Below are 20,766 nucleotides of genomic sequence, written 5' to 3'. Positions count from 1 at the left end.
TATTTATAACTTTATATAGTCCTCATTTCACCTTATACAGATTCTATCACAGTACATTGTATTTTATTTATAGTACATTTATACCTTGCATTTTTAAAAAAAGACCTTATGGTGGGCGGTGCCTATGGCTCAAAGGAGTAGGGCACCAGCTCCATATACTGGAGATGGTAGGTTCAAACCCGGCCCTGGCCAAAAACTGCAAAAAAAAAAAAAAACTTATGTCAACTTGTTACATACTTAGTATTTCTCTTTCTCGACTGTGAGTTTCTTGAAGAACTGTGTCATAGCCATAGTACACAATACACTGGCACATAATACACTGACTCTCCATGTTTGATGGTGAAATGATGTGAGTAGGATTTAAAGTGTGCCGTTAGGCTCGGCACCTGTGGCTCAAGTGGCTAAGGCGCCAGCCACGTACACCTAAGGTGGAGGGTTCGAATCCCCAGCCCGGGCCCGCCAAACAACAGTGATGGCTGCAACCAAAAAATAGCCGGGCGTTGTGGCGGGCGCCTGTGGTCCCAGCTGCTTGGGAGGCTGAGGCAGGAGCCTCGCTTGAGCCCAGGAGTTGGAGGTTGCTGTGAGCGTGATGCCATGGCACTCTACCCAGGGGGATAGCTTGAGGCTCTATCTCAAAAAAAAAAATAAATAAATAAAGTGTGCCGTTATAAGCAAATGAACCTAATATAAATTTGGGGGATTATATCGGAATTAATGTGAAAGTTATAGACTCAACCTGATCCTCTCCTTTGGCAGAAGAGAAAATCAAAGCCTAGAATAATTGAGTGATTTGTCCAAAGTTACCTACCTAATGTCCAGAACCAAGACTAGAATCTCAGAACCAATCCAGACGCCAATCCACTATATTGATCTGCCTTTCTGACCTGAATGATTTGGCATCTATCTCCATCACTCCATTGAAGCTGCTATTGTTGGTCACCAATTATTTTTATGTTGCTAAATCCAGCCCTTAATATACTCGACCTGTCTGTGGTCTCTGACTCTGCTGACCCTGGTCCATCTTGCATTTCTTTCCTACCTTGGCTTCAGAGATAATATTTTTATCTGGTTCTCCTTTTCTCTCTCTGGCCATTCTTCAGACTTCTTTGTGGGCTTTTGATTGCCACCTCTTTTTGAAGTAGCATTCTTTAGTCCTCCCTATTGTTTCTTCTGTATTTTCTCCCCAATTGATCCCATTCATGCCTAGGGCTTAAATTACCAATTACAGGTTAATATTCTCCAAACCTATTTAAACACAACTTCTCATTCATAAACCTGTGTAATTTGACAGTTTTTTGGAATTTTTTAATTTGCAGTTAATGTAAGGGTGGAAACAACCAAATCATCACAATATTTGAAATTATTAGGTAAAGTCCCTCTTGTAGTTATGCCCTGTTCCCAAAGGTGTGCCATACACCCACATTGTGCCCATTCAGTTGGGAGCACCTCAAACCCTCCTACCTAATTTGACAGCTTATTGGACATTTCCCTCAAGGTTTCCTCCAGCAGATTACAGTCGCGTTGCTATTGTCTTTGAAGGGGGTCTAATAAATTGTATTACTTTTTTTTCCAGATAAAGAAGAGAGTAGCAAGAAACCAAATATTATCTTTATTACTGACAGCATTAATTTCCTCTAGTTGATGTAACAAATTACCACAAACTTAATGGTTTAAAACAATACAAATTTATTGTTTTACAGTTCTGGAGATGAGAAGTCCTAAAATGTGGATGTTTTCAGGGCTATGATTCTTCTAAGGGCATTAGGTAAGAATCCATCTCTTTGCTTTTTCCAGCTTCTACAGGTTGTCTGCATTCCTTGGGTTCATCTTCAAGGTCAAGAATATAACATCTTCAAATCTCTTTCTGACCTCTGCTTCCATGATATTTCCTTCTCTGACTTCAATGCTCCCGCCTCCAGCCCGGCTAGATAATCCAGGATAATCTCCGCAGACCCATAACTTAATCACGCCTGCAGATTGCTAATGTATTGCCAATACAACAAACTTACAGGTTCTGGAGATTAGGATGTAGACATCTTAGGGGGACATTATTCTGTATAACACAACTGACAAAATTAGTACTGGATACTACCTGTGGACAGAGGGCTTCCTAATGCCAAACTCTTAAATTAAATAGGTTTTTTTATACTTTTTTTTGAGACAGAGCCTCAAGCTGTCCCCCTGGGTAGAGTGCCGTGGCATTACAGCTCACAGCAACCTCCAACTCCTGGGCTCAAGCGAGTCTCCTGCCTCCTCCTCCCAAGTAGCTGGGACCACAGGTGCCCGCCACAATGCCCGGCTATTTTTTGGTTGCAGCCATCATTGTTGTTTGGCGGGTCCGGACTGGGGATTTGAACCCGCCACCTTAGGTGTACGTGGCTGGCGCCTTAACCGGTTGAGCTATAGGTGCCGAGCCAAATTAAATGGGTTTACATGCTTTGTAGCCCTAGACGCTCTCTCTTCACCCCAGGTTCTGCTCTGGGAGAAGGAGAGGAAAACACTACAACAGTTCTCTGTTGTCGGAATAGGGGGTCTGGTTTAATCATGGGTGTCTAAGTTAACTATATAGTGGCTCGGAGGGTTAACTATAGGTGTCTAAGTTAACTAGATAGTGGCTCGGAGCCTGTAGTACAGTGGTTACAGCGTCGGCCACATGCACAGAGGCTGGCGGGTTGGAGCATGGCCTGGGCCAGCTAAACAACAATGGCAACCACAACAGAAAAAATAGTCGGGTGTTGTGGCGGGCGCCTGTGGTCTCAGCTGCTTGGGAAGCTGAGGCCGGAGAATCGCTTGAGCTCGGGAGTTTGAGGTTGCTGTGAGCTCTGACGCCACAGCACTTTACCGAAGGTGGCATGGTGAAACTGTCTAAAAAAAAACAAGTTACTACATAGTGGTGGTGACAATTCCTTAGTGTGAAGTATGATGATGAGTTCAAATACATACGGCTTCAAAAGGAGTCTCTCTGCCCAAACCTTGCTCTTCCTGACTATTTTCACTTCCTACTTTACTAATGAAGCATCTTTTGCCTGGAATTAGGTCACCTCCTACCCCCACACCCGGATCTCCCAGCTTGCCCCAAAGCCAAAGGTCACTCACTTGACTTTCCAACATCAGTTGGGGTCAGACCCGCATCCAGATTTCTATGCATTCAAAGTCTACGCTCTCCACAGCTCTCGCTAGACTGCCTTGTCTTATGAGAAGGATTTTTTTTTTTTTTTTTTTTGCAGTTTTCGGCCAGGGCTGGGTTTGAACCTGTCACCTCTGGCATATGGGGCCGGCGCCCTACTCCTTTGAGCCACAGGCGCCACCCGAGAACGCTATTTTAAAGTCGAACGGGCTTTATACTTTACAAAGTGCCTTTCAATACATTATTTCATTAGCCAGGATAGGTTATATTAACTATATCAATTTATACAACAAGGAAACGGAGAATCAAGGGAAGTCAAGGCTCGGTCCACGACATCCTGCTGAAGTTGATATCACTCTGCAGCCTTGACATTAACCGCCCACCGAGTCCCTTCTGGGCGCACTTCTTGGAAAACCTTCCTGCATCTTACACAACTTGCCGATCAGGTCTGCGCCAGCCTGAACGCGACCACTGCTGCCTCCACTATAAGAGTACAGGACCTTTCCCATGCGCTTTGACGCGCACCCGTGACGCCAGACAGTGACGTATGGTGACGGAACTTACCCGGAGCCAGGTGCCCCAGGGCAGCCACACCCTGGCGTCCCCTGCTCCGGAGAGGCAGCCGGTCCGGAGGGTGGGGAAAAGCCGCCGAACCCGCCTAAGGAGACCTCTAGACCCTGAACCCTGGGACCCCGCCGGCAAGCGGTCGTCTGGTTGCTAAGTGACGCCAGCACGCAGACACGCGTGCGCGGCCACGGCGGTGTGCGTGAAAGCGGACGCGCGCCGCGGCGGCGGCGGCGGCGGCGAGGACGGCAGCGACGGCAGCGGCGCAGGGGGCGGTGGCTACGAGGGGGCTGTGGAGCAGGCGGAAGAGGCGTCTGTGCCGGCGGCTAGGTCGCAGAGAAACATCGTTGGGGTGAGTATCCCGGGCCTCGCAGGGGAGGTGGGGCCTGGCCGCATCCGCTGCGCGGGCCCGGGGCGCGGGGACGCGCGCCCCCACCGTACCCGCGCGCGCCGTTCCACGCCTCTCTGCCGCTTTTTCCGGGGGCGGGGAAGGAACGGGGACGGGGGCTGAGCAGGGTCAGTTCCTGGGCCCCGGCGCGCTGGGAAGCTGCAGCGAGGGGCCTGGGAGGAATAGTAGCTCTCGAAGGTGTAGGAAGTAGGTGTCTGGGGCTTCGGGTGTCTCTACCAGCCTCTCAAACAGTGGAGTTCGAATCAGGAGCAGCCTAGGTTCTTCGAGGACCCTCGCATCCTGTCTGAGACAACATTGTCCGAGACGAGAGGAGGCCGAACCCAGGACCCCGGGGTTAGGGTTCAGAACATTTGGGGGTCTTGGGGCCCTCATCTCCGCTGCCCTGGCCAGGCTCTGAGTAGGAGCTGGTTGTTATGGAGAGAGTTGTGAATCAGTGCCTGCGTGGGGCTTCAGACACACCCACGATCTAGGGAAGGCTACCTGTCAGTGTAGAAACCGGGCAGGCAACCTGTTGGCCTAGAGTTTCCAACTTCTTATGTATGTGCATGTGCTTCCTTGACATTTTACCACATTGTTTTGAGACATTTTACCACATTTACCATTTTACCACAGCCGGTTTTGAGACCAAGGGGTGATAACCATCCTCAGTTGTTACTTCCTCATACACTCGTAGACTTAAATAGGTTGTTATGTTTCCCAGAACTGTTGTGTTTGTCATTACTAGGACCAAGAAAGTATGGAAGCACTGTTGCCTTCGGTGGGGTGCCGTGACAGCACAGCTCACAGCAACCTCAAACTCTTGGGCTTAAGCGATTCTCTTGCCTCATCCTCCCAGGTAGCTGGGACTACAGGCACCCGCCACAATACCCGGCTATTCTTTTATTGCAGTTGTCATTGTTTAGCTGGCCCTAGCCAAGTTCAAACCCACCAGCCTCAGTGCATGTGGCCGGCGCCATAACCACTGTGCTATGGGCGCCGAGCCAGTATGTGCTGGTCATACTCATGGGTACATAGATGTGTAGTGGTTGTAGTTACCATCCTTGGAAAGGACGACTATTGGAGATAGGGAGGAAATTAGCCTTTTCTCACTTTCTGCTGTTTGAGTCAATGCATAGAAACTGGTAAAAAGATAGACTGTACTGAGATTTAATCATAATTTGTGCAAGAAAGTTGAGGAAAATAAGTTTTCATTCAGCTTAAAATTTTGTGATTTAGTTTCATAATTGAGGCTCTGTAAAGTATGTTACTTGAGGTTCTTTTATATTGTGGAACCAGTAATAATCTTGCTCTGTAACACTTAGAATACTTAGGATTCAAGATCTCTTTCTCTTTGGATTACAATAGCTTTTGGGACAGGAATCACATCTGTGTTCTCCTCGCCCTATCTCCAGCTGTTGAAAAAGTGCTTGTCACAGAGTAGGCAAGCAATAGATAGTTGTTATAGGGCACACTGTGTCAGTGGTGTATAGAAAGCATTTAATTCAGTCCTTCAAGTACTTAATACATGTGTCCCCCTCAGTATTTGAGAATATGATTGTGGAGTTACACATGACATAGAAAACTTGACTTTTTTCCTTCAAAGCAACAGTCTAGATATGAAAAGACAACATATGTATATAAAATAATTATAAAACAAAATTAGTATGTAAACAAGTGCTATGTGAGGACTGAAAGTGTGGTAGAAATGTAGAAAAGGACATGTAAGCTCAGGGAATTCTTTGGAAGAGGTAAGATTTAAGGTGGTCTTTGAAAGACGTATAAAATTTGAATTAGATAAGAAATCATGTGCTGAGAAAATAATGTGAATTTGGTTGTTGGGAGATATATTGAGGAGACTTCCCTGTCTGGTGACTGGAGCAGAAGGTCTCTGGAGTATTGGAGAGAGAAGGTTTAACAGGTTGGGAAGGCAAAGTGTTAGAGACTAAGGCAGGCTTACCAGCAACCAACCCACTGATAACAAGATGGAGCCTGCTTATAGGGTAAGATGGGGCTTGTGTTATTTAGGCAAGAGTGTTATCCTTAAAATGAGTGACTTATAGTTGAACTAGTATCAGGTTGTTATATATTTTTTATTTCAATTACTATTAATATTTGGAATAAGTGCCTCACTAATGTGCATTCATTTTAGGTAGTTAGCAGTGCATGTCTCTCTTTTTAAAATCTACCTGATGTACTTGGGCCATTCCCTTGGTACTGAAATGATGTACCCAAAGTAGTCATCCATCCACACTCAGTGACACCGTTTTGCTTTTGATTATCTCTGTGGGTTTGTTACTGTTGAAAGGAGCCTTTCTGATGAAGAATACTAAAAAATACTGACAAAAAGATTGGAGAATAAACACACTGTTGTTGAATATTCAACTCTTGGTCTTTTGTTACGTGAAAATTCTTTTGAGTGGCATATAAACTTGAAGTTGGATTGCTAACCGAGATGTGTAAAGTTACAACAGCAAATGTTGCATTATTTAACAACTCAGCAAATATTTATTGGGTACTGGCTATAGCTAGCTGTTCTTTCCATTGGGTGCTGGGGAGACAAAGATGAATAAGACAGAGTATACTCCCTAAGTATTCATCAGAGGACATAACCAGTGATCATTGTATGTTGTGATAAATTAATCACTTTGGGGATGAATAAAGTACTAGAGAATAGATCACTTTGGCTGAGGACTTCTCGCATGGGTTCTGTGGCCTCTCCAGAGCAGAGAGTACCAGGGTGTGGCTGCTCTAGGGCACCTGGCTGCAATTTGGAAAAAATTGATAGGGAAAGCTTTGAAGAGAAGAGATGGAACTTTAAGTTAACCCTGAGTTAACTTAAATTTTAGAATTTTGCCACATGTAAAGGGATAGAGAGGGCCAGCATAAGGAAATTTGCTGAAGAATAACATTGAACGATATTTTTTAAAATATTGTATATTGATTGTTTCTTGTAGGCTTGTTGCATGTCAGAAGTGATGAGACAGGAAAGATATTTTTGCAGCCAAATAATGAGGGGGTCTTCTACTCCATTCTAAAAAGTCTAGATTCTTCCCATCCCCATTGAATTGTCAGTAGAGAGCCACAGAAGCTAGAATAATCAGATCATGCAGATCCCATTAGAGTGGAGAGGCAGGAAGACCACTGACACTGTAGGTAAGAGGTGTTGCTAGCTGAAGGAGGACAGTGGGAATGGATAGATTGTAGAGACATTTTTAGATGTTAAAATCTAAATTTTATGGCCAGCTAGAGGTGAAGGAGAGTGAGAAGTCAAAGGGGACGTGTCTAGCTTGAGCAACTAACTGTGTGATTATGAGGATATTAAATTAGAAAATATAGGAAGAGGAACAGATTTTCAGAGGAAAGAAGAAGTAATGTCATGTTAACTCTAAGGCCCCTGCAAGGAGTTTAAATACATTCATTAGGTAATTGGAAATTCTGCTTCAGAGTTTATGAGATGGTTAGGAACAATTGTAATGTAGCTAAAACTATGGGAATAACAGCCTTCTGGAAGGTGTGTTAGTATAGTAGCTAACTTAAAGGACTTTGGAGTTAGGAATACTCTAGGTCAAATCTCTATTATGCCATTTATTGGTTTGGTGACCTTGGGGAAGTCATTTAACATCTCTAACCCTAGGCCTCTTGTCTGAATTTAAGAATTGTGGAGATTAAGAAATGTAGTATGTGCACAGTCATTAGCATAATGTCTAGCTAGTAAATATTTAGTAAATTGCAGATATTGGTATTAGTAGTAGTAGTAATAATAGATGTAGTGGTTGTACAGGGTCTAACTTCCCAGAAAATGGAGAATGAGAACTGGATAGGAAGGTGAATGGAACTTTTGGAAAGCAACACTTAAATTAGTGTTTAAACTTGGGTTAGTTCTTGTCTGAGTCCCATTGTGCTCCTACAGCAGAGTACCAAACTAGGTAATTTTTTTTTTTTTTTTTGAGACAGAGTCTGTCATCTCAGGATAGAGTGCCATGGCATCAGCAGCCTATCTCACAGCAACCTCAAACTACTGGGCTCAAGTGATTCTCCTGTCTCAGCTTCTTGAGTAGCTGGGCCTGCAGGTGCATACCACCATGCCCAGCTAAGTTTTCTATTTTTAGGAGAGATGAGGTCTGACTTTGTTTAGGCTGATCTCAAACTCCTGAGCTCAAGGGATCCTCCTGCCTCAGCTTCCCAGAGTGCTAGGGTTATAGGTGTGAACCAACATGTTTGGCTGAGACTGGGTATAAAGAACAGAAATGTCTATCCGAGGGCAGTGCCCATAGCTCAACGGGTAGGGTGCTGGCCACATACACCAAGGTTGGCGGGTTCAAACCTAGCCTGGGCCAGCTGCAAAAACAAGGACAACTGCAACAACAACAAGGAAATAGCCAAGTGTTATGGTGGGCATCTGTAGTCCCAGCTCCTTGGGAGGCTGAGGCAAGAGAATTGCTTAAGCCCAAGAGTTTGAGGTTGCTGTGAGCTCTGACACCATGGCACTCTATCCAGGGCAATAGCTTGAGACTCTGTCTCAAAAAAAAAAAAAAAAAAAAAAAGAAAGAAATTTCTTTCCTCACAGTTTTAGAGGCTGGGAAGTCCAAAATCAAGGTCCCAGAATCTGGTGAGGGCCTTCTTGTTATGTCATAACATGGCAGAAGGCATCCCATAGTCGAGAGAGAGAGGGAAGGGGGCTGAACTTATCTTTGGAACTCATTCCTAAGATAACAAACATCATTTCTGCTATGGTCCCACCCCTACAGTTTTTGATTTAGTAGGTCTGAACTGGGGCTTGGAGAAGTTGCATTTGAACAATTTCCCACATATACATATTGCTAGTCCCTGGACCACACTTTGAGAACCATGGACTTACAGGTTAGGTGAAAAAAGAGGAAGCAGCATAGACTAATCAATACATTGTGGTTTATTAAGAACCATGAGAGAATTTAGAGAAAAATAGAAATTTAACATCCTCCAGACTCTCCAGGCAAGTCCACTAGTCCGATTTCCAATCCCATAGATCTCATTTCATTCTTATTTTTGTTTTCTCCAGAATCTGGTATAACGCCTAGTGCATAGCAATAACATTTGAAGCTGCTTAACTGTCCTTGTGCCTGATTGCACGTACTTTGCACACAGATTTCATTCATCCTCTTATATCTCTGCTGAGTCACGAGGAGGATGCTGTTTCTAATTTTACACACACAAAATAACTGGAGAAAATTTCTTTCAAATAGCTGATGTGTAGTTATGTGTATTTCACTTTGTGGTAGGTGCCCTCCTTTCTCCCTTTAAAAAAAAATCACAATCCAGGGAGACTTCTGACTTGGGGCTTTCCCTTTGCCAGAACTCTGGTACTTTTTACTCCTGTATTCCTTTTTGTCTAATAAATCCTATTTGAATACTGAAAAAAAAGTCACAATCTAGTTTACAAAGAAATTATTAATAATATATTCCAAGAGTCCAATCTGTGTCCTACATTAAGCATCTTGGAGTTTTATAAGGGAGGCAAATCATATGCTCCTAGTTCCTGGGACATTTCTAATAAGGTTGATAACATGGACAAACCCCCAAAGGAAAGAAACAGGAAGAGCTATAATACAGCAACACAAATGGGAGGAATCTGAATCTCCCAGTTATTTGGCACCCACAGAGATTGTTAGATTCCAGATAAATGTAGTTTCTGGTGGCTTGAGAGTTGCTATTAAAAATAGGTGTAATTGGGCGGCACCCATAGCTCAGTGGGTAGGGCGCCAGCCACATACACCAAGGCTAGTGGGTTCGAACCCAGCCTGGGCCAGCTAAAACAACAGTGACAACTGCAACAAAAAAATTGCCGGGTGTTGTGGCAGGTGCCGGAGGCAAGAGAATTGCTTAAGCCCAAGAGTTTGAGGTTTCTGTGAGCTGTGATGCCATGGCATTCTACCCAGGGCAACAGCTTGAGACTCTGACTCAAAAAAAAAAAGGCAAGACAATTTTTTGATCTGTTCTTTTAAATTATCTTTTATTTTTATTTATAAATATTAGTTGTCTATTTTTTGAGAGGCAAAAATAAGAAGTTAACTGATGACTCCATACTGAACCTCAGAGTCAAAGCATTCTATGATAGACATACTCTTATCTGACAATGTGAATGTTACTTTTTTTGCATTATTATTATTATTGCTCAATAAAAAATAAAAATAAAAAAGTAAAAGAGCCAAAAAAAGAATAGGCATAATTAATTCTATGTACCATACCTCACTATACTACACCATACCATAGTTCTGTATTGACTTGATATTAATAATGAAATACACTAATTAAAAGCAAATTAAGACAAAGGCATTTCACTTATTATAATATAGTTTTACTGTATTACACCAGTGTGTATATAATATATGCACTAATATATACAGCAATAAAGTCTCACAGAATTAGGCAATCTCAGAGCATTAAGCAGACATAATTTACATAAATGGGTATAGGATACCAAGCTTATGGGGCTATGAGTCCTAGCAAACCATCTCATAGTACTGTATATGCACTAATGCACTCCATTATTTAATCCCGTATCAATAAAGACACAGTAGCAATGCAGTATAGTATATGCAGGGTATGACCAGTTAGAACTCCACCTATAGTCAGATAAATATAGCTGTAGCACTGTAATAAAAATGTCCCACAAAAAGCACAGGGCAGTATAGTGGCAACAGTAGAAAGTCCATATCCAATTGTGACTAGCCAGGAAAGCAGTAGAGGTCCTAGATAAGGACTTGGGAGCCCTGGGAGTGCTGCAGGAAGCAGAGGTTTACTGATGGCATGGCCACCAAGGTTAAATTCTGATTTGGGGGAGGGGTTAGGTTGTGTGCCAGTGGCTTTGGAATGCTAGATCATGGGAGTTTACTCTATTTCTGTTTGCCAATATTTCTTGGGTCTTAAATGTCACATATACTGAGGACTTTTAGCAAATAGGACAGATGTTAGTCTTCTTCTCTCAGAGGAAAGGAGTTCCACTGTATAGGGAAATCCAGCCATAGCTGTGTATAGTTATAAACACATTTGTAAAGGGATTTCAGGAGTTAAACTGGAGCTTCATGATTGACAGGTTAACTACTCATGCTTCCTACATGCTTATTCTCTCTCATTTATCTCTCAACTAATATTCAGTAAGCATTTACTACATGCCAGAAGTTGTGTGAAGTGCTGGACCTGGAGAAATGATAATTGCTTTGGGCACCTGAGAGTGAGAGTGTACACACATGAACACTGTCAGGAGGAATATGCCTAGCTTTTATCATCTTAAGATTGTATTGATAGGAACAGACATTGCGGACTTGAAGTTAAATTCATTAAGCCTGATGTATGCAAGGGACCATGAAGAATATAGAGATATACAGATTTTTTTGATAGAGGAGACTGGTAAGTGCTATATAAATACTGATTGTACACTAGATATTCATGCTTCTTGAGTCTCTAAGTTTTCAGTTTTTTTTTTTTGTTTGTTTGTTTTGAGACAGAGTCTTAAGCTGTTGCCCTAGATAGAGTACTATGGTGTCATAGCTCACGGCAACCTCCAACTCTGGGGCTTAGGTGATCCTCTTGTCTCAAGTTTTCTATTTTTAGTAGAGATGGGGGTCTCACTTTTTGTTCAGGTTGGTCTTGAACTTCTGGTTCAAGCAATCCATCTGCCTTGGCCTCCCAGAGTGCTAGGATTATAGGCATGAGTCACTGCGACAGGCCCTAATGTGTTCAGTTTTGATGTCAGCTCATAAGCTATTCTAATGTTTCAGAGATGATAACAAAGCATCAGTCGACACTAATCTACACTTCCTTTTGCATCTGAATAGGAGACAAAAAAATATTATGGCAGTCTGTGTACTTGTTTTCTTGATTTGGGAAGTATATTCATAATGCATATAAGCAAAAAGATCAGTAATAACTGGCTGCCTTTTACCTAGTGGCATTATGCAAGGCCCTTTCTACATATTGTTTAATCCTTACAATAGAGTAATAACAACCTTACAAATGAATTGGATATTGTCTTTATTTTATGAATAAGGCAACTGAGTTCTGGAATGGAGAGAATAATTTGTCTGTGAGAGACAGAGAGAGATGAGACTGGGCTCAGTCCCAGGCTTGGGCTCCTGAGCTGATGCTCTTTCTACTTCATGTCAACTCCTGGTATCAACATGGGGCTCTAGTATGTGAATGTCCTGATGAAAAACTACTTGTTCTACTAATTTAGGAAATGTTGATGGAGAAAGTTGAAATTTCAATAGCTGTCTAAACGTTTCAAGACAATTCGATAAATATAGTTAGAAATGGAGGAGGAAAGGAGCTGGACAGTTGACCTAGTTCAGGTGAGACTCGGGGAGGAGATGCTTAGGCAGCTTCTCTTTCATTCATGCCAACGTTAGTTGGCCTTGTGCTAGGTTCTAGTAGGTTGTGGGTCCAAAGGAGAAGATGGTTCCTGATGGTAGATGTTTGTAATTTGAAATGGTAAGAGCTGTCATAGAAATATATCCAGAAAACTATTAGCTTAGAATTTTTTTTTTTTAGCTTAGAATTTATATGCCAGGGGTAATTAGCTGTCTGTCTAATACTTCGGTAGAGATAGCTGATAAGCTCCAGTGTTCAGAGAATGCTTCTTTGTGAAGGTGACACCTCACTAGATCTAAAGATTAAGGCTTTACCTATGCAGAGGGTGAAATGAATATGTATTTTTGGCAGAGAGATGGCAAAGTATGTAACTAAGTAACCATAAGATCAGAAAGTGAGAAGCAGGGCATCTTCAGAAAGGAAGATGTAAGGAAGGACCACATATGCCTTGCCATTGAACTTGTATACCAACCTAATGGTATAATCACCAAAAACTACCACTTGTTAAACACTATATGCCAGTACCTATATTAAGTAAGTGCTTTATAGGTATTCTCTCATTTAATCCTTGGGGACATTCACAATTGAAAATTTGTAGGTGCACAGAAGTTGAAGAACTTGGTGAGGCCATGTCTAATGAGTGTAGGGAGTGGATTCTAATGTGCAGAGGTTTGTCTCCAGAGCCTTTTATTTGGAGAATCATTAAAAAAACATTAAGCAGGAGGATAGCATGATTATTATATCTTCATTTTGGATTGATTATTCTGCAGGCAAAATAAAGATGGGTTTGAGAGGGGCAGAGTGGGAGCAGGGAGATAGTTGAGAAGCTGTTGGAGGAGTCCAGGTGAAAGAGGATTGAAACTTGAATAAGAATAGAATTTATTAGGTAGAGGCATAGGAGTCATGAATTGGAAGCATTTTTAGGAGATGAAATCAGAAGATCTAGCTAATTGATTAAGATATGTTAGGGTCAGGGAGAGAAGAGAGACAGTGTTTTAGCTTGGATTACTATGTAGTGTTACTACATATTAAGGTAAAGAACACTAGAGGCACAGATGCATTAAGAGAAGTTTAGTTTGGTGTTGGGTAGTTGATTTCAGGTGCCACTGGAACTGCAGGAGAATTATATTGCAGGCTTGTGAATCTGTCTATATGAATCTGAAATTTGGAAGAAAGATCCAGGTTAGAGATAAGGATTTGGGAGTTCACCTGGTGGCAGTTGAAACCAAGAGCATAGGTAAATAAACTCACTTGAGAATCATAACCCTGGGAAACATGACTCATTGGAGACAGTAGTGAAAGAAGAGATACAGAGGTAAAAGAAGAACCAGGAGAGGGGAGTGTCGCAGAGGCCAAGAGAGTAGAGTTTCAAGAAGGCCATGTTCAATAGTGGTGTATGCTGCAGAGAGGTCCAAGAAGGTAGGGACTGAAAAGTGACTCTTAGGTATTCAGATAAGAAGTCATTGATAGGCTTGGTGCCTGTGGCTCAAGCGGTTAAGGTACCAGCTACATACACCTGAGCTGGTGGGTTCTAATCCAGCCTGGACCCGCCAAACAACAATGATGGCTGAAAAATAGCTGGGCGTTGTGGCGGGCGCCTGTGGTCCCAGCTACTTAGGAGGCAGAGGCAGGAGAATCGCTTGAGCCCAGGAGTTGGAGGTTGCTGTGAGCTGTGATGCCATAGCACTCTACCCAGGGCGACAGCTTGAGGCTGTGTCTCAAAAAAAAAGAACTCATTGATAACCCTCAGTAAGAGCAATTTCAGTGGAGCAGTGGTCTGATTATGAGACTTTATTGTATTCATAAATGAATTGAAGGTTGGAAAGAGGAGGCTGACTTTTATGAAAACTTTGAATAAAAACTGCAGAAAGGATTACAAAATATTTGTGGAGCACAGAGTTCTATAGTTGGCTCTAAACTCTGCATACTCTTAACCTTGGGAAAGCTGGTTTAGGCTCAATTCAACCATTTGAATGCCCTTGAAACTTTTGGGGAGTATAGAATAAACTCATAAGAATTGAGGTCAGGTGCCTCTTTTGTAGCCTAAGGTGACTCCTTCTATTCTAGGATGTAGTATAATTGGTTGTTAATGCAATATACGTGTCATAAAATAATCACCAGAGTACCTCATTCTAAATTATATTTTGGCAAAAAAAAAAAAGAAAGGAAGAGAGGGTGTTGTGGGCACAAAAACACACTATGTGAGGAATTTCCCTCCTTTTAGTGAATTAATAACTTAATAGTAAAACTACCAGATTGTCTAGACTAAATAATTTATTTTCTTATCATAAAGTGGATACCCATTAAGTATGTGGCCTTTGAAGGCTACTGTAAAATAAATCAAGTAAATATGCTTGGTGACAGGCCTTCCATCAATTATTACTGGCCCTGGGCGCATGGACAAATAGCTACCTGTAAGGTTGTGTGGTGATTTTAAAGTGTCTTATAGGTTAAATGCTAAGTATTTTTATTAATTTAGGAAGTGCTTTGGCATGTGGCCTTTAAAAATTACATTACTATATTATCATAAATCTTGATTAAGGCAACAAAACATATTTATTATGGCTAACTTCACAGCTGGGGTGAAATATTTTATAGCACATATAATGAGCCACTAGATGATGATGATTCTCTGTTCACATCTGAAAAATGAGAGTTGGGAAATGAATTGGAAGCTTTAAAGGTCTGTTTAATTGTGAAAATTAATTTCAAGGAATGGTGTCATGTGCCCAGTGAGTACTTAATAATTGAGGAGAAGTAGGAAAGGGAAATTATGAGACTTTCAAACCCAAGTCCATTTTGGAAAAATGTTAGAATAAAAATATAATGCCAGAATGACTATCAAAAACATGCTTTCCATCATAATGTAAAAAGAAACAGAATTAGTGAATACTAGGCATTTTAAAATTAAATATTCTCTCAAATCGGAATCTGTGTATTCTAGATATGATAGGAAAGCAGAAGTTCTTATTGCACATGAAACTTCTCCTTAGAGGACATTATGAAAATTTATGAGAGCATTTTTGTCTTGTAGCTGATTTTTTTTTTGAGATGCATGTTATTTTATTAGGAATTATTTATTTTATCTTTTAAAATTCTAATTGTTTTACAGACATGGTTAACTATGTTGCTCAGGCTGGTGTCGAGTGATCCTCCCACCTCATCTTCTGGAGTAGTTGGGAGTATAGGCACACGCCACTGTGACTGGTTTGCTAGTGTAATTTTAAAAGTATTTAGTAGGTTATATATCTCTGAATTTTATTTCAGAACAGTAGCAGGAGTCTAACAAAAACTTCTTTTATAAAAAGTGGGCATTGGGTCTGATAGGGTTGATGGCCATTATGTTAGCTTTCTACTGATGTGTAACAAAATACCACAGATTTACAGCTTAAAACAACATGAATTCATTATTTCTCAGTTTCTGTAGGTCAGAAGTTCAGGCACAGCACAGCTGGCTTCTCTGCCTGGTCTTAGGCTGAATTCAAAGTGTTGGCAAAGCTCTGATATATCCGAGGCTCAAGATCCTCTATCAGACTCACTAGGCCTTGGCAGAGTTTGGTTGCTTGTGATCATACCATTTTCTCAGCTGAGGTCACTCATCTTCTAGAGGCTACCCCTAGGGCCTAGCCAGTGAGCCTCTCACAACATGGCAGCTTGCTTCTTCAAGGCCAGCAGGAGAACTTCTCTCCAGTTAGTTGAGAGAGTCTTATGTGAAGTAACTATATATGACCCATGGGCCACATGCAGCCCGCCTAGGACATTTATCTGGCCCACCAGATGTTTTTGTCACAGCTGCCTGTCCGGCTTAGCAGCTGGCTCATCCTGGAGCCCTTAGTCTGGCCCTCCAACGATCTGAGGGATAGCGAACTGCCCCCCTGTTTAAAAAGTTTGAGGACCCCTAAACTAGAGTGTCTCTATATCCCATTATATTTCCAGATCCTGCCCACACTTAAGGGGAGGGAATTACATAGGCATGTACACCAGGGAGCAGGAATCTTGGGAACTATCTTACATTTCTGCCTACCATAGCCACACATCTTTATACCCATAACTCTTAGCTGTTAGTAGAGTTCAGTCTCAAAAAGGATCACAGTAGCTACTTTAAGCATTCACACAGATATTGAGTAGCCATTCTATGCCAGGTACTTTTCTAGGCACTGAGGCGAATAGGGTAGAGTCCTTGCTCCTGTAGAGGTTATTTTCTAGGGATAAATGTGGTGAAGAACATTTAATACTGGAGTAGAGGATTAAAAGTGGGATGGGCATGGATGTTCTTTTAGGTAGAGTGGTCAGGGATTGGAGACCTGAAAAGTGAGTAACCAATAGTGTAGAGCTTTGGGAACAAAACATTTCAGTAGAGGCATGGTACTTATAGGGACCATGAGTCAGGAACAAGCTTTGACTGTGTTTAAGGAATGGTAAGGCCAGTGTGGCTGCAGCAGAATGTGCGAGGAGAAGAGGAATAGAAGACGAGTTCAGGGTGGTACTTGTGTGAGAGCACAGCCCTGTAGGCGTAGGTAAAGACAATGATTTTATTTATTTATTTATTTATTTATTTTAGCAGCAGGTCTCTCTTTGTTGCCTGGGATCAAGCATAGTGGCATCCCCGTCTAGCTCACTGGAACTTCACACTCCTAGGCATAAGTAATCATCCTACCTCAGTCTCCCAAATAGCTGGGGCTACAGGTGTGAGCCACCATCCCTGGCCAAGAGTTTGCTTTTTATTTGAAGTGAGATGGGAAGACATTGAAGGGTTTTAAGCAATGGAGTGACTAATTTGGTTTACATTTTCAAGAGCTTTGTGTGGAGAAATGGTCTGTAAAGAGAGGAAATATATGAATACAAAGAGATGCAATCTATAAAGGAACAGAGTCTTTTGAGTGTAGAGGAGAAAGGCACTCTGGTTAGACTGGGGTCAAGGAAGGCTGCTTGAGGAAATAGTACCTCAGTTGCACCTGGAGGATGGAAAGTGAAAAGAGAAAAGGTGACTTCAGCGGCCCTGTGTCATAGGGCAGTAGGTCAGTCAAGTGCCAGGGAACCTTACGGGAAATACCTGGAGTTAGGCAGTGGCCAGATTCTTTCTGGTTGCTGCATGGAGGACAAGTTGGAGGGAAGTCTGAGCAGAAGCTGGGAGATCAGTTAGGGACTATGTGGTGGACCAAGTGAGAAGTGAGGGGTGGTTTAAACTAAAATGGTAGCATTTAGTTGCAAAAAATCAAATTGACCTGAGAGCTATTTTTGGAAATAAAATCAAAAAACTTGCTATTGGATTAGGTTGGGAGTTGTGGTGGATGGAGGTGTCAAATAAAAAAAAAAATCAAAATCAAATTGACCTGAGAGCTATTTTTGGAAGTAAAATCAAAAGACTTGCTATTGGATTAGGTTGGGAGTTGTGGTGGATGGAGGTGTCATTCTGGCTTCTACTTCTGATTCACTGAGCTAGGGAACATTGCCTGCAGATGGGTTCTACTAGGGAGGGGCATAGAGAGTATAAATTAGAGTTTTGAGGTACATTTGGGAAAACCAAGTGGAGATGTAAAGCAAGCAGGGGCAGTGTGTATATAGGAGTCTGGAATTCAAAAAAGAGGTCTGTTAATATGTGTAAGGCCTCTTGTTAACTTTGAGGATATGAATAGGCTGGATACTATAAGGTGTTGGGGATATAAGGATCAGTAACTTTCATGCAGCATTCAGCATTTATTGAATGCCTACAGGCCATGAGTAGTGAGTATTGCTTTCTGGGAGCTTACTTAACAACTAGATAGGTCAGTAACAAAATTACAGTAAAGCATGTTGGGGGCAGTGATGAGGGGAAACAGAAGTTGATTCAAGGGCTTATATAAGGGACACATGACCTAGATTGGCATCAGTGAAGGCTCTTGCTGAAGGGCATAAGCCTGTTCTGCACCTTAGAAGAGAGAGAATTGGGCAGACAAAGGGAATACGAAAAGGTCTAATACTAAAAGGTCTGGAAGTATGAGCAGAGACAAGAGAACTCAGAAAAGCCAGCAGCTCTATATTCCTGCCTTTCACTAGAGGCAGAATGAGTGAGAAGGTGGTTGACTAGCAAAGTTTGCGTTTAAGTTGGATGTTTTGATGTTGGTGAGGGTTATGTGGTGGGACTCTCTATAGCTATTTGGATGAAGAAGAAAAGAATATTTGGAGCTAGAAGGGACGTTCAGCCCTTTTTTATAATTTACAAATGAGGTTACTAAAAGCCAAAGAGGACAATTAACTTGCTGATAGTGTTTGCAGGAAGATAAGGCCAAATGGAGAGAAAGAACACCCAAACACCATGTTTAAAAGAGGAAGGGCTTTATTCTAGCCAGCAGAGCAATGACAGACTAGAGTCCAAAGTGGTCATGCTCCCTGACTGGCTTAGTCTTCTCCTTTGTATCTCCAGTCAAAAGTTCCAGCCCATGGATACCTTTCACATTGGTCAGTTTGAATCAAGCTGGAGAAGTGGGCTTGGGCTTTTATAGAAGCAGAAGGAAGTATTAATTTCCAGATCCCAGGAAGTTATGTTTCTACAAATTCCTAAGAGCTGAGTCACCCCAGGGAGGACCTTGCAAGTGTGTCCTTGGGGCCTCCTAGAAAAGACCTCTATTCTTTCAGACCTCACTTTTCCCTGATATCTTCTCTCGATAGGAGAGGGAAGGCCCAGGTCTCCCAAAGTCTAGGCTACGGTCTTTTACACTGTCACAGGAACATCAGTGCCCCTTAATCATATGTTCCTATGCTTTCTCTTGCATATTTATGTGGAAGGAGAATGCCCTGGAACTATCCAGAATGCTGGCATTGAGTAACGCAGATCTCCATATGGGCTGATGAGCTGTGTTCTTTGGAGCTGACAACAGCCTAATTTTAGTTCCTTATGAGTATGTTAAAGTGGACCCATTTTTAATGGGTCTGTCCCCTTGGATTTAAACAGAGCATTTTCTCTGAACTGCTTTGTTTGTGCTCTCTGCATTCTTTCTTTCTACTTTCTTGTGTCTTTGTCCTCTTTATCATATATTAGAAATAAATAATAGTAGTTGTTCTAGTGATGGTAGTAGTGAATATTTATTGAGCATTTATTTTATATAAGGCATTGTAGTAATTGTTTTATTTCATTTAATTCTGTCAACAGTCCTCTGAGCTAGCATTTTATCATTACCCACATTTTAAAGAAAGCTGAGGCTTAAAAAAATCTATCAAAAGTTGCATAGTAGTAAATGATGGTGCCAAGATTTGAATTCTGGCAATGTAACTTTGGATATTCCTTACTTCCTTTCTTGAGGCAATCTCTGAAGCAGTGCTGTTCAAAAGAAATACAATAAGAACTAGAAATGCAAGCCATGTATATAATTTAAAATTTTCTAATAACCATGCTGAAGAAAAAAGTAAGAAGAATTAGGTGAAATTAATTTATTTTATGGAGCCTAATATATTTCAAAATATAAACATCTTAAAACATTAATGAGATATTTTACTAAGTCTTTGAAATACAATGTGTGTTTTGCATTTACAGTACATCTTAGTTGGGACTCACTGCATTTCATGTTCTCAGGACCCTCATGTGGCCATTGCAGCTCCAAAGGGATAAGAGACTTTATGAAAAACTGACTCGGCATTCTACTGCTTAGTGAGCCAAAGAGAGCAAAACTCTGCTGAATATTAGAAGATGAGGCAATTGAAGATAGAATAGCAACTCCTGGGCCTGATCCAGTGATACCCTCACCCACATTCCCAGGTTCCCTTGAGTCTGACTTGAAGGGAGTTGGGGGTGGGGAGATCATGCAGGGTGGAGAACGAATTTGCTCTCCTGTTACCCTGAAGCTGGTAGGATTATTTTTTTCTTCCTAGATTGAGATTGCATTTCTCTAGTGTCTAGATTGTTATTCATTATGGTTAGTTTTCGTAGTACTCCATTTCTAAGGAAGTACATAGGCATTTGTGGGCTGGCCACCAGATTTTGCAACATTGTTTGGTTTAGTAAAGACTTCAGAACTCTAAGGCTTATAAATCTTAGTTTTGGAATGTTATTTAATTGTGGAGAGAGCAAGATCGGAGAAAAAATTATGTTTATTTGCTTTATATTCTCTAAATTACAGTACAAGGAGAAGAGGAATGAACTTTGTTAGTTGGTATTTGGGATAATGCTTATTACTTGCTCTTTCTTCTGTGGCTAGGCTTGGACTTGGTTCAGAGTAAGCTTTCACTAGCTGTTGAATATCAGTTAAGAAACAGATATTCCTGGAACTGCGCTGTATGAATAATTTTTTTTTATTCTTTTTTTTTTTTATTGAATGGTAACTATGTTCATTAATGCACTTCTGGGGTACAGTGTGGGGTTTTCACA

At 41.6% G+C, this 20,766-nt stretch overlaps 1 protein-coding gene across 1 annotated transcript in view; it reads left to right on the top strand.

Moving 5' to 3' along the window:
• Nucleotides 1-3,948: 3,948 nt before the first annotated feature.
• The window catches only part of LOC111725088 (BTB/POZ domain-containing protein 9), a 63,370-nt gene continuing 46,552 nt past the window's right edge, over nt 3,949-20,766 (top strand). The window contains exon 1 of the mRNA XM_023512963.1: nt 3,949-4,043. The gene's annotated coding sequence lies outside the window, so the exon portion shown is untranslated. The remainder of the gene's footprint in view (nt 4,044-20,766) is intronic.

This window comes from Otolemur garnettii, unplaced genomic scaffold, assembly GCF_000181295.1.
Source record: "Otolemur garnettii isolate 467f Iridium unplaced genomic scaffold, OtoGar3 scaffold00031, whole genome shotgun sequence".
Taxonomy (NCBI): domain Eukaryota; kingdom Metazoa; phylum Chordata; class Mammalia; order Primates; family Galagidae; genus Otolemur; species Otolemur garnettii.
Note: the sequence above shows the minus strand (reverse complement) of the source record. Positions and strands in the feature narration are given on the sequence as shown.